Raw genomic sequence first — 15,584 nt, 5'->3', positions numbered from 1 at the left:
AAGATATGGTAAAATGTTAGACAAAGTTTCAAATAATAAAATTTCTGGTTACCAGGAGCATTCAAATATGAGTAGGCATTTTTGTGGAAAAGAAAGCACATCACAAGACCGTATTCTAGGTCAACATGGGTTGTCCTAGTGTTAGTATATGTAATTCTTCATCTGCTTCTATAATGCACAGAGACGAACACAGAAGTTTGAGGAGATGAACCTGGAGCCCATGTCAGCATTTTGTGCTTCCTAAAGTGGAAAAGTAGATTTAGCAATAAAGTTCCTCTAAGTCTCAGATCCATCTTCTGTAAAATGGTTAGTTGTATAGATAAAATGAATAATGCAAGGGAAAAATGTTGAACTGAGTTACCATTAAGTTATTGTCATCTGTTTTTTTTTTTTTGCATTGTTCTTGTTCTTGTCGTATTTATAACTCAGTCAAAAAACAGACTAACCAGACCACATTATTACAGTAGCATTATGCGTATTGAGATCTTGAGAGTATGGTTTCTGATTTAAAGAAAAGTGTTCTTCCAGGACCCTATGAAATAATCATACTCATAACATCATCAACCTAATTTTTAATTACTCACTTGTTAATTATTCACATGCTAATTACTCCTTAAGCATTTCTTTTTTTATTATATTTTATTTTATAAAAGCGTTACTTAAATCTTTACTGCTTCTTGATAGTATATCAATTCTACAAAGGCATATATACTGATTGTTTTCCTTTTTTACAACTTAAAGTATGTAATTTCTAAATCTGTTTCTATTTATTGATTCTTTTTATTCCTCTTATTGTTTGTGCATATATATACATATTTTTTTATTGGATGGCAGACATTGTGAATTTTTTCTTGTTGGGTATTGACTCTTTTTGAGCTTTGTTATGTGACATATCTAGGTTACGTGGAAATAATTTGATTCTTTCTAAGTTTGATTTTAAGTTTCATAAGGTGTAAGGACCAGACAACCTTAATATAGGGCTAATTTGGCCTCAATATGAAGGGACGTCCTTCTGAGTACTATCTGATGTTCCATGAATTATGAAGGTTTCCTCTCTGGCTGGTTGAAAGTATGGATTACTCCCAGACCTGTGTAAGCTTTGTGGATTATAACTTCTGTTCCTTTTGCAATGTTTGTTTTCCATTTTCAACTTTCCTCATATGCACACCTTATTCAGTACTCAGCTGAAGACTGGAGAATACTCTGCAAATCTCTAGAGCATTCTCCCTTTGCAGCTTCCTCCTGCCCAGTAGTTTGCATTTTGAACTGATCCACGTTGCTCATCCTGGACTCTCAACTCTGTATCTTCAAGCCAGGGAGACTCCCAGGCTCCCTGTGTTTGGGGGTTTAGAAACTTTCTCCAGAAAGTAAGGTTGGGCAATCATTGGGGCTAACCTCGTGTTTTTGCCACTCTTAGAGATCAATGTCCTGCATTAACTGGTGTTCAATATCCAAAAATTGTCATTTCTTTTATTATGTCTGCTTTTTTTTTAAGTTATTTTATGTAAATCTAGTCCCTGTTACTTTACCTTTGCCAGAAGCAGAAGTCTGCCAATATTCATATATATATTTATGTTGTTTCTATCTTGTGAACTGCTGCTACCTATTTTGCTCCCAGGAACACTAGTGTAAAAGCTAGAAATATGTTTCCTTGTAAACAAACAAACAAACAAACCCAAAAACCCAGAAAACACTCTCAACAGTGGCTTAAACACATAGAATTTTATTGTTCTAATATAAAAATCCATCTGAAGACAGGTAGCCATCAGCTAAAGCAGCTATTGAGCAATGCTGTTATGGATCTAGGCTCTTTATTTTTGCTTTATTATCTTTAGTGTGTGCTTTTGACCTTTTAGTTGCTGGAAGATTGTTATACTATCATGTAGAGCTCATGTATGCATTCCAGGAAAGACGAAGGTAGAAGAGTACAAACCTTTCTCCACGAGAGATATTAGCATTTTTAATTTGGGAAGGTAGTAAATCCAGTGAATTTTATTCAGATTTTTTTGGTAAGAATTGGATAACATGCTATTTGCTGCAATGGAGTCTGGGAAATCATGTATTTTTGCTTCCATGACTCTCAATAGAGGGAGGTAAGAAAGAAAGCAATTGTGGGGATTTGGGGGGTAGATAGTCCAGAGTGCCTACCAGAACAATAATCCTATTATGTTACAAACATTTAAGGATATACAAGATTGCCGTAAGTCTAAACATGACTAGACATCTGTGGGAGCCAGATACAGCCACTTAGTTCCTATATTTGTTATTATTTTTCTTTTGTGTTTGTTTGTCAGTTGGCTTTATATAAATCATCAATAGTGAATGAGAGTAAAGGCAAGATGATAAAATTAATTTAGGGTATAAAAGATAAATTCAAATGGAGACTATACTTCATATCATCATCCTAATTTATTAAATTTACTCCATTTTGACTCTCTTATTATTTTACTTAACTTAGAAGCTCTCAAAATTAATTTTTCAACTACCACTTAAGCTTTTATACACAAAGACAGAGATATACATGTGCATATGTGTGCACACATGCACACATGCACATGGATTTTGATGCTGTGGAAATGACAAAATCTATAATACATTTTTTTTTTTAAAAGTCCAGTGTAATGATATACAAGGAGAATCGCGATGAGATTAGATGATTAGGCAACTGTTTTGGCATGAGAAGCAAGATTTCAAGGAATAGACTCTAAGCATAATTAATAATTTTTAATGTGTTCTTTAAAGACTGAGTGTGATTAGCTTCAAGGCTTCTGTTCTTCTGTTTGAGGACTATAAATGTAAAGTGGGAGTTGAATTGCTTGAGAAAACACAGGATTTTGAGAGAAAATGTAGTGAAATAGGAAATTTAGATGGCTAGTAGTTGAAGAAAGACATGGAAGAGAAGAGAAATGTCTAAATGAGATTTGATTTGATTTTTTAAAATATGGCAAATATCAAACATTTGAAAAGGTAGAAATGATTGCCTAATGAATGCTCCTGTATATATATATCATCAGTTTAATAATTATTAAGTCATAGTCCATCTTTCTTTTATGTCTTCTCCTATTTCTTCCATTTATAGGTTATTTTGAAGCAAATCCCAGACATCATATGATTTAATTCACAAATATTTTTAAATGTTTCTCTAAACATTAAGGATTCAAAAGAGTCTTTAAAGAAACTGTAAGCATAACACCATTATTATGCCTTAAAAATTAACAATAATTTCTTAATATTAAATATTTAGTTCAATTTTCTTATATTAAAATTATATATTTTTAGAGTTTATTTGTTTGAATGTGACCTAATTACGGTCCATCTATTATAATTTGTTGATATGCCTCTTAAGTTTCTTTTAATCTATAGATTTTGATTGATTGCAATTTAAAAAATTTAATATCTATGTAAAGAATATAAATTTTTCCTAACTAAAAAGTCAATAAGCTGTTTGGAACATATTTGTTTTTGGTGGAATGAAACAAACGGTAAATATGTGTTTTTCCTTGTGTCTTGATAACCCAATTCCGATGTAAGTATGTGTGGGAGGCAGGTGGGACTACCTCACACCAAAAAGCAATTCTTGGACACCAAGAGCTTCTGAGAAATTAACTCATTTCTAACACTATCTAACCAGAGATAGAATCAGATTTCACGGGTAAAGGGCTCAGTACCACAAGACTACCCACCTCCACCACTTCAGATGGCAGCCGCAAGTCTAAGTAATCACCTACTGGCTATCGATCAGCTACATTGGAGGTTCCTATGAAACCCTCCTCAAGTTTGAGTAACTTGTTAGAGTAGCTCTCAGAACTCAGAGAATCATTTTACTTACTAGGTTACCAGTTTATTGTAAAAGGATGTAATTCAGCCACAGGCAAATGGAGGAAAAGGATAGGGCAAGATATGGGGATGGCACGGAGCTCCAGAGCTCCTTGGCTTTGCCAGACACTCCACTTTCCCCAGCCTCCACATATGCACCAGCCTGGGAGCAATCTGAACCCCATTATTGTTATTATTTTTTATGGAGGTTTCTTTACATAGGCATGATCGATTAAATCATCAACCACTGGTGACTGAACTCAATTCCCAGTCCCTCTCTCCTCTGGAAGTTGAAGGTCAGGAGGTGGGTCTGAAAGTTCTAATCCTCGAATTACTTGGTGGGTCCCCACATAACCAGCCTCCATCTTTAGGTGTTTTCTAAAAGTCACCTCATTAACATAACAAAAGACATATTTATCATTCTCAACATTTAGAAAGTTCCAAGGATTTTGGGAGCTGTGAGCCAGGAACCATGGATGAAGACCAAATTTATATAATAAATATATTTGGTCATCTGGTATATATATATATATATCTACATATATCTCTGTATATTTATACATCTATATCTCACAATATTGCATATGGTTTTACGGTTAACATGAAGCAAAATCTACTACTGCCTACTGAGACTCAACGTGTGGGCTATATCAGAATAATTGTTTTCTTTATTTACAAAACATTGGTGTAGTAGAAAAAAATCAAGGTTAAAGAAAAAAAGAGAGAAATAGCTTAAAGGCAGCAATACTGTCCAATTTCAGATTTAAACATTTGCCTTATAAAGGCAAACATATACAATATAAAAAAGAATACTTTAAAAAGTATGTGTGTGTATGTTTGTGTCTGCGTACATATGCCCTATTTGCATTGTAAAGTGGCAAAATATCTCTTTCAAAAGTTATAGTATTTAGACAGATTTGTGGTTCTGATGTTGGCACTTAAATATTTCCCTTGCCTGTCAAGAAGTGTCACTTTTAAGACTTATTAAATGAGTACCATATGCACATCTAAATTTACATAGTTTTATTTATATGATTGAATTAGCAATTCTCACGAGGGCCATTTGGCCTCAGTTAGTGCTGACCGTATTGTTAGATATAGCTTTCTTCCCTGCAGAAGGATCATCAGGCTAGTCAGAATATTTTTCTAATGTCTAGGAAGTATCTCTCTTTAGTATGAGGTGGAGCAGCGTGTATGAATGAGAGAACATTAAAATTAGAGGGGATGTTAGATGGTCATACTGTCATCTATGTCCTACTTCCCTTTCAGTTCTCAGCAGGTGGCACCTTGGCCTCTGCTGGAAAACTTCCAGAGACGGGGGCTTTTCTGCTTTTTACAGTTAGAATCTTCCATTTTGACTCAACTCAAATTATTAGAAAGCTCTTATGAGCCTGTTCCTTCGGTTTTGGAAAGCCTCTGATTGGCTGCAGATCTGCCCTTAATAGTAGGAAAGCTTAATTCTCACCACCTATGATCATTTTTAAAATATTTGCAGAGATTCCCAGGATCATTTTACACCTTGCAGATTTTTCTGTCTTCTAGGAAAAAGTTTCTACATGATCTCTTAATAGTTCCTCCAATAATGTGGTTGCCATGTCTCTTAACGTTTTTCTCATTTTCCTCTGAACACTTACCAGTCTTTTAAGCCCCTCTATATTGCCAATAATTGATCACAATATTCCATATTGATGTGGACATTGAACTTCTCTTAACTTTCACCTAAGATTTAAGTTTTTGTTGTTGTGTTGTTGTTGTTGTTAGCAGCTCTATCATATTGGGTTTCTATGCTCTAACTCACAGATATATTTTGCTCCAACTGCCAGCATACCAGATGTTCCCCAACTTACATTTGAGCAAAGGAGTTTCAAAAAGCCAATTAAAATATATATTATTCTGCTAAATTTAATCTTATTTTTTAGATTTATCATTATAGTTTATTTTGATTTGTCTTCTAATTTATTGAATATACCTCTTAGCTTTTAGAAAAAAAATTCAAATTAACTATTTCTACCTTAAATGAGGGCAGGAGACTTTACTTATTTATTCATTTCTTTATTCCCAGTTCCTAGAATAGTGGTAGGCATATAATAGATACTCAATAAATATCCGTTAAATAAATTTTAAAAATAAACATTTTAAAGTAGTTTAGAAGCTGTGATGTAGGTGGTCTCAGTCATAGGAAATTTAGAAATTGGTAACACTAGCCAGCCAGTAGGGAGAGAATATCAAGGGTCCAGAGACAGGTTTATTGAGATGAACAATAAACATTTTTATAGGAACTAAGAAATACACTTACTCAGGAAGGCGAGTAGAGTTCTCAATCCTGGGATTTCAGGTGGCAGATGAATATAAAATAAGTCATAGTTATGAATGACATGGGGAGAGAGATCCTTGTCTGTGGGAATGAAACGGGAGTGTGTGAAGACCAGGGACTGCGCCAGAGAGGAGCACAGCAGGAGGTGCAGGAGGCCATTGGGGACAACTCAGCTACTAAGAGGAACAGGGCAGAATAACCATGAATGGACAAACACTAAGGATCACATCAGTCTTAAGATGGACCAATATCTATGTGGAGAAGGGGGTGGGGCTAGCACTGCAATTTGAGAACTACGACTCAGGTGCCCAAGATTTGCTCCATGGCTCTTCAGCTCTGGGTGTAATTGGCTTTGAAGAAAAACTTGAAGCATAGGAGTGTCAGTGCTATGGACTGAATGTTTGTGTCCTCCCAAAATTCTTATATTTAAGCCCTAACCCCGCAATGTGATGGTGTTAAGAGGTGGGGTTTTGGGAGGTGATCAAGTCACGAGGGTGGAGGCTTCATGAATGGAATTTAATGCCCTTATTAAAGAGACTCCAGCGATCTCTCCAGCCCTCTTTTCACCATGTGAGGACACAGCAAGAAGTCAGTGTCTATGCTGCTCTGTCAAGATCGGCTTGAGAAAAAGGACTGGTTCACAGCTGCAAATTGGGAGAATTTGGAAAGTCAGTTTCTAGAGATGGGCAGAGAGGGACAAAGAAAATAAAGCAGGAATTGAAAACTGTAGCTGGACCCTAGATTATTCTGTCCTTATTGACATCGATGAACCAGCTATTTGAAGACCGCTTCTCAATAAGTTTAGAAATTTTTCTTTCTGTATTTAGCATATGGTTCTCTCTCTTGACTATATAGTCATATAAGTTTTTGTTAAGTGCCCAGTTAAAATAAAAAATATGCTCTTTATAGCACTCCTAATATTTTTTATAGAGATCGTACATTTATTTATTATTGTCCATAGTCATTAACATGACTTTCTGTGACCTAAGTCTTTTTCTCTCCCCTTAACAACAGTTCTTCCTCCTCTAATAAAAACTTCATACAGTAAAATTTCACAGATAGTACAAGGGGAGGACAGTAGCATTTATTGAGCATATACTAAATTCCAGATACCGTGTCTTAGTGCTTTGCATTATTTTAATTTCTAATCTGTAAAGTGAGTGTTACTATTCTTATTTTTCAAATGAGAAAAACAGGCTCACAGCGGATGTAATGAAAGAGGCTTGGAAAGAAAGACAGTTAGTTTTCACAGCCAACTTTGTTCTTATTGGCTAGATTTGAGTCAAGTAGTTAAATAGATGAAGTTTCCTGGAGTACTTGCTTGTGTATTTCCCTTTTGGGGACAATTCTAATTTCTATCCTCCTGGTATCCTACCCAAGCACATATGTAGTTCGGCCAAACTGGAATTTTCTCTCTTTAGTCCGGATTTACTCATGTTGTATCCCATTCTTAAGGTATCTCATCCATTTGGCTAGACCGAAGTGAAGTGATCTGATAAACTTCTCTCTACCCTCAAGATTCAGTTACCACATATATGTATGCCTTACTATTAAATTGTACACCTGAAACATACTGGATTTTGTTAACCAATGTCACCGTAATAAAAACTAATAAAACTTTTTAAAAAAAGATTCAGTTGTTACCGATACTGCATAGATCTGTGTATTTTCAGAGAGATGTCTGGAGACCTAAGACCCAATATTAAAAAGCAATAGCAAGTGTGCAAATTTCGGGTATCATAATAAGCTGGGTTATATTGACATTTGAGGGAGTAGTGAAGTCATGAAGACAGCAAGATTTTCAGTCTTTAAAACATCCCACATCCAGCGTGTTTGGGGACACTGATTCTCTTGTCTTTGGCTTATCTAGTGTCTGTTGCATCCTCGAATTGCTTTTATATACTTCATCTTATCAAAGCCCCACAAAGTAATAAAGGACAGATATTCCTAAGTACATTTTGCTGTTGAAGAAAACAAGGTTTCCATAGACATGGCAACTTGCTCACGTCTCCCGACTTCAGGAATAATCCCCTTTCCTGTTTTTCTTATTGAAGTATCAGATGCTCAATGGGTTTGAGAAAATGAAATTATTTAGTGTTTAAAAATTTTGTTATTTTGCTGAACAAGATCAGGGCTCTTCTGGGGGCTTAAAGGCAGAAAAGAGAGTTGAGTGAATGTCATCCTAGAGCATCTGGGTGTCATGGAGGAGGCAGCAGTGCAGACAGTGCAGACCGGGGGTGACCAGCCCAGGAAGCAGGGGCTATTGAGTAGGATTTTGTAAGAGCAATAGTCATAAGACAGTAATAAAAGAAGTAATAAAATATTAGTATGTACAATGAAAATCCCTAAGAATAGAAACCACAGTTCTCTAAAACATCCTGGATAATATATAATCCCAAAGTGTTATTTTATTTTGGACCTTACTCACCTGTTAGGGAAAAGCTATTCCTTTATTTGAGACCCAGCATCTTGGCACAGTAATGGTAATTTCCCAGCATCCTCTTAAATTTCTCCTGAGCACTGACTGTTGGGATGCTTTTAATGAGGTATATTATTATTCTGGCATCTCAACAAGTCTTCCATGAGAGAAGCAGAGAGTGTGGCTTGGGGAAAACCCTGTGCTATTATCTATCATTCATACAGATTACTCAGCTATTTTTTTTTTTTTTTTGTAAGAAGCTAGACTAGAGTAAAACTTAATTGCTATATCAGTAGGGTGCTCCTAAAAAGGCAAACCTGTGGTGTCTGGAATCTAATAAACCACATTTATGGGTGGCATATTCTTCAGGAATTCCTTAGGTTTCCCCTCAAAACAAAAGATACATAAAGAGCGCTAGAGTTGATGCATGAGTGTGAAAGGAGAGGTTTTTTGTGTCCTCTAAAGACTTGTTTGTCTTCATATCCTCATTGCCTACGTACCGTCCTGCATTCTGTATCGACTTGTACTTACATCCATTGGTAACCAGGCTTCTGTTTGTGTGATTGTGTGATTGTTGTCTATCCTCTCTCTATGAAGACAAAGACAGTCTGTGTTTTGCTATCCATTTGGACCCCGCATGCCTACCAAAGGGTCTTGCCATGACTGTCTTTGAATAAATGGATAATCACTGACCACTTAATGAAGAAATACAGATTATCTGCCTGAGTATCTTTTGTGAAATTCGCCTCTTTCATTTCAAAATGAAGTTTACCCAGTATCAACCCCATGGTAAGCAAGGAAAAGGCTAGATCAAATCTTCTGGCCATTTCAGGAAGCCTAAAATCTTGACCTTGTTTTAAATTTATTTATTTAACTATCTTTCCACAATATTTACTTAGTGGAAGTAAGGGGAAAAGGTGTTTTTTTTTAAAGAAGTATATATGATAGAGACAGATTTACTTATAAATTTACATGCACCAACCAAAGCAGAATCAATGTTTAAAAGATTGTCACAATGTTCTCTCTTTATCTGCATGTTACAGAGATTGTTAGTTTTCTCTTCGATACATATGCTCTTCTATAGTCATTGATGCTTTGGCTGCCTAGCGATATGTCTATGAAGACTACATTTTCCAGCCTTCCTTATCACCAAGAAATTATAAGATAATGCTCTGGTCAATAGGATGTGAGCAGAGGTGCTATGTACAACTTCCGGGTCATGCCTTTACACGGAAAGGAGGCTGACCTCTCACTTCTTTCTTCTCCCTCTGTGCTGAAACCTGGATTATTGTGGTGATTTGTTTTTTGGCTTGAGGATAAGAGTGTCACTTAGGGATTGCAGAAACACATTGTTGAAGAGCCTGTTCCAGACATTGGTGAGTCTAAGTACCAACCAGGACAGCCAAACAAAACCTATATTGATGGAAATGAACTTCTCTGCATATAACATACTTAATTATTTAGGTTTAGCAACTGACTGAATTGTTGACTCATCGCTACATGAAACTGCTCCTTTGTGTCTCTGAACAATCAACAGGATTAAGTCAGTGCTGAGAAGAGTGTTTTCAAATCTCCCTTCAAAGGTGCTACTTTTGTAGGGTTTATGTGTGGGAAATATATGTATGGAAACATGACTTAGTTTATTTTAGTGGTGACCAGCATCCTTTATAGACTGATCTCCCTATACACTGACTCTGGACAAGAAGTTTCTATTTTAAAAAAGAAGAGATTTGACTTAAAGTGGTAGATTATTATCAAGTAAAAAAATGTTTGTTTGTTTTTTACTCTTTGATGGATGTTATTAGATATTGCAATGACAAGGGACAGGGAACTTAAATGGAAATAGACTTGCTATGAATGTCCCTCAGAAACCTCCCAATAATGGAGGTGGAAACCTACAGAACTGTGAGCCACACCTGGTTACTAGAATGTTTTATACTTTAATTTTTTTCTTTAAATTTATGGCCAAATGTTTCAGTCGGATTTCAGATATAATAGTGCCATGTAAAATATAACCCTAGAAATCTCACCGGTATGTGACAAAAATAAAAACAACAACAACAAACAACAGCAACAAAAACACATTTATTTTCTTGCTTGTGGGTCTGCGGTCAACTGGGGTGGCTCTGCTTCAGGTTACAGATCAGGGTTGGTGTCTGCTCTGTGTGTCTCTCATCTTGGGATCAGAGGCCACAGTGGCACATTTAAAGCTCTGGTTGACATGGAGTACAATGATCACTCAGTGAAGCAAGTCACATAGCCAAACCTTTCCTCAGTGGGACAAGGAGTTAGACTCTGCCTCAAGGCAGTGAAAGTGTAACTCAGAACAATAATAAAATTTCTGCCACAACATTTCAAAGTCCAGATTTTCACTTAAAGTTAGGAAACTATACATAAAAATCTAGAGTCTTAAAACTTGGTAGAGTTGTCACCTCTGAGCCTATATTCCCCTATTGGTAAAACTTAGGTGGACCTGAGTATATAGCTCTCTCCCTTCAGAACGGATATGCTCTTTCAGTTACCTAGAATCTTCACCACCTACAATCGCCATTTGTCAACCGTCTTTACTCATTATCACCTTTCTGCCTTTTGGAGGCAATTCGGTCTATGAACTGTTGTATAGCACAGAGGTCCCCAACCTCTGGGCAGTAGACCAGTGTGTGTCCATGGTCTGTTAGGAACCGGGCTGCACAGCAGGATGTGAGCAGCAGGCAAGTGAGCAAATCTTTATCTGTATTTGTAGCCTCTCCCTAGTGCTAGCATCACTGCCTCAGCTCCACCTCAGATCATCAGGCATTAGATTCTCATGGGAGCATGAGTTCCTGGTGCCAAAAAGGTCGGGGACCACTGGTAAAGCAGATGGGTCAAAATGCATAAAAATACCTCAAAACTCAACTGGAAAGTGTTAAGAGGCTATTGAAAAGGATAATTTGAGGTCTTTATCTTACCTGCTTTGGATTTCATTCCTTACAGTGTGTCTCAAAAGCAAAACAAAACAAACAAACAGAAATGCAAATAAATTGCCAAGGGAGAACTGTGGGACAGAGATGATTTTGGTTAGTGGCAAGTCATTAGGATACATAGAACAGTTAGTTCATAGAACTTGTTATTAAAGAGTGAGAAATGGAACTGGATCTCAATGCATGACTAAAAGTTTACTATACAGCAAAAAAGTCTTATTCTAAAAAGCAGTCTACAGACACTAAAGAATATGCAAAATGGAAGCATGCCCTGAGTGTTAGTACAAGGGCAATAATAAGCAAAATGGGACTATGCACTTCTGATTGATCTGTTTATTTTCACATTGTCATTTTTTTTCTCTTAGGTAAATGAGAATTAAGTAAATTCTCTGGGGGAAGAGAAACTCTATATAAAACTGCAAGAATAAAAGAGAAAAACTAGTCAAACTTTCCCTATCAGTTATTTTAAAATTATGTTTTTTATAGGTTGAAATTTTTACATATCTCCTTCTTTCAGAGTCACAGCTTCCCAGTGTCTCTTAAAAGCATGTCACCTTTGTCTCTGGAATGTAATTAAATTCTGTAAAGTCAAACAGCTGGTGATCATGGGACTTATTATTTCAGTTGCTTAACTGTGTATGTAGTGCGGATGACATTTCAATATTTCAAGAACTCTTAGGGAACATTTTCAGAATTAATTGAAAGTTTTTTTTCTTCATTGTGCGTAGAAGCAATATTCAACTTTTATAGGTTTTGCAACCTGTAGAAATAAAAAGAAAAACAACCCAATTCCTGCACCATGTTGGGACAGGGTGTTGAGTGTAGAATAGTCAACTATTGCCACAAAACTGTTGTGTAACAAATCACCCCAAAACTTGGTAGTTTAAAACAACAGATTCTTTTTTTTCCATGAATCCATAGATTGGCTGAAGGTGGCTGAATTAGTCTGGGTGTGGCTGGATGGTTCTGCTGGGGTTGGCTACGTTCACTCATTTGTTTGCAACTTGCTGGTCCAGGTGATCCAGGCTGAGTAGATTTGTATGATGTGTTTCTCATCCTCCCTCTGGACCAGCGAGTCTTTCTCATGCTTTCTCTTGCTGGTGGAGGCGCAAGAGAGCAAGCCCAGTCACGTAAATGCTTTCAACCCCCTGCTTTCATTATGTCTATTAATAGCCCACTGGCCAAAGCAAGTCGCATGGCTGACGCTAGACTTGAGATATGGGAGCTACTCTGCCTACAGTGAGAGGGCACTATACAGTTACGTGGCAAAGGGCATACATAGGGGAAGCAGTGAAGAATCGAGGGCATTAATGCCATCTACCACTAAGCTCTAGATGACATCCTCATTCAACACGTGCACTACTGTACATAAGGCTAGAAAAAAAATTAATGGTTTTGGAATTCAAACAGACCTGGATTCACATCTTGGCTCTGCTCTTTATTTGTTCAGTTTTGTCAACTCTAAAATGAGGATAGTAACGATATCTACTTCTTATGTTACAGAAAGTGCTTGAAACCTGGAGGGCACTCATTGAGTACTAGGCCCTCTCTCTATAAACATGCTTCGTTCCAAATATCTTTACATCTTGCTTTCTGGGGCTGTGATTTATTTATGAGACTCATTTTATAATCTCCGTCTTTAAAGAAACCCTCACTGGATATTGTTTGCTGGCATAAAGCAAATACCTAGAAGAACTCTTTTAATCCTACAAGTGGGATACAGATGAACACATTCCACCACCGTCATAGTTTCCCAGAAACAGTTCCTTCAATTATTTTTCAAAGCCTGCTCGTTAAAGCTCTCCTGGCATGAATGTTTTTGGCAGAACACAAGTCTAAATGGGATTAAGATAGATTTGTGATTTCTAATGAAAGTTGTATAACTCTAAAAATAAACATGAATTACAGATACATCACAGCATTCCCTGAGCCTGCAGCAGATTGAAGTCTAAAATAATAGAGCGATGCTGCATGCTGGGGTTGCATGAGGTGATATGTTGAAACCAAACTGACATTACAGAACAGTTGCTGTCATGGCAGAATTGTCAAGAGCTGTATCACATTCCCCTCAAACAAGCAAAAATCATGTTTCTAGAAGGAATATTTTCATTGTTAAAGAATACAGTCATCCCTCGGTATCCATGGGCGATTGGTTCTAGGACCCTTTCAGCTACCCAAATCTGTGGATGCTCAAGTCTCTTGAATAAAATCATGTAGTGTGTGCATATAACATATTTGTGTATAGGCAACATACCCTACATATCACTTCATTCAGGTGGATTCAGTGTAGTGCTCAGTGCATGACCAATTCAAGTTTGCTTTTTGAAACTTTCTGGTATATATATTTTTTTCTCCAAATGTCTTTTAACTGCGGTTGGTTGAATCCATGAATGCAAAATGTGTGAATAGGGAGGGCTGATTGTACAGACTCGGGCTATGAAAGGATGTCAGTTTGTGTAGTTGAGGCAAAATGGAAGGACAAGCCCAAATGAAAGTTCTACTCAAAGTGAAAAAAATACCTCTGGGAATATATATCCTTTCCACAAGGATCATTAAGCCTGCTTATCACATTTTTCTTTCCTAGAGCATGGCAATTTTTATTTCCTACAAGCTGAGTAGGAGTGATAGAATCACTTTTATTAAATGACAGATAAAAATGATCCCTGACATTTTGTCTAAACTCATCAACAATTGGAGTGTACTTATGAGTATAAAATAGAAGTCACCTGACATAAAGGGATAGCATGGCCATTACCTGGTTAATGTCAGAACTCATTCTTGGGGGCTTTTGTTTTTTGTAATGCCGAAGTTAAGCACAAGAATGAGAGTAAAACTTCAGCAACATTTAAAAAGGATTAGTATTAATCAATGCATATATGCAATATTATATCTAATTCAGCTGCCGACTAAGGAGAGTGCACGTGAATTCACGAGGCCTGTTTTTGTCCTAGCTATATACGTTACCAACTGACCGGTGTTGGACAAATTATCAGTAGTAATATCTGTCCTACTACTTCTACGGAATGGTTTTGAGTATCAAATGAAACAATAAATAATGAGAAATTTCTTTTTAAATGTTAAGGAGCTATACCTACATCTTTTCTCTGCCATGAAAACTCATTCTGGAGCGCTTTTATATTCTTAGGACCTATTGATCTTTGAAGTGCCTTTGTTTTACGGGTTTCTTTTCAAGTCAACTCAATGCCATATTTAAAAAGTACCTCCAAAATCAGGCAGCATATACCAAGGGCTTTAGCAGTATTCATCCTTGTGTCACCTAGTCATAATTTCACAAATAGGCAATGAAACAAAGATGCTCATCACAGTGATATTTATAAAATGAAAATATTTTAAAAACCTACATTCTCTATGTGGATCTATACAAGACAAACGGTTGACGGTGGCATCTAAGAGGTATATTGCTCAGCTCTGTCTTCAAGAGAGAAACCGCCTCAAGGAGTGCAGTTTGTTGACACCTCTACTTATTTTAGGATCAGTCACTGCATTCAGCCCAAGGTCGTTCTTTGCTTAGGCGGCTCCCAGCAAAGACGAAGCATGGCAGGGGTAAAAGAGACCAGTTTGTCCTCTTCAGTATGTGACTCAGCTAATGAGCAGTTTGCTCGGGGCTCCACATCGGCCTGGCTGAGACTTCCTCAGAGCTGCAGTGCTGTCTGAGGGTCTTCCTCTGCAATCGTTCTTTTTCCCCCTATTTTTTCACAAGTATCAGTTCTGCTCTGTGATCTGAGATTCCCTCTGTATACTCCTGTTTCCTCTCGTTTTCAATTTTTGCCAATGAATCGTTTGTACCTCTCATTCCATCTTGCCACCTACTTCCTGGAGGATCCAAACTTACACAACACAGTTGTTTTACTTAATGTAGTTACTTATATACTTTAAAATATATCTCATCATTAGCCTTCCAGGTTGTCTTAACTATTCTTAATTCCTTTATGTTCCTTTTGACTTTTTTAAAATTATATTTTTAATCATTGCACCCACCCTTATTACTTTGTATGTTATATGTGTTTTTATTATTATTTAGTCATTATGGGTTTAGAGATTCCAGTCTACATCC

The sequence above is a fragment of the Pteropus medius genome, unplaced genomic scaffold, assembly GCF_902729225.1.
Source record: "Pteropus medius unplaced genomic scaffold, Ma_sr-lr_union100, whole genome shotgun sequence".
NCBI lineage: Eukaryota > Metazoa > Chordata > Mammalia > Chiroptera > Pteropodidae > Pteropus > Pteropus medius.
The sequence above is the reverse complement of the archived record's forward strand: the minus strand, read 5'-3'. Positions refer to the sequence as shown.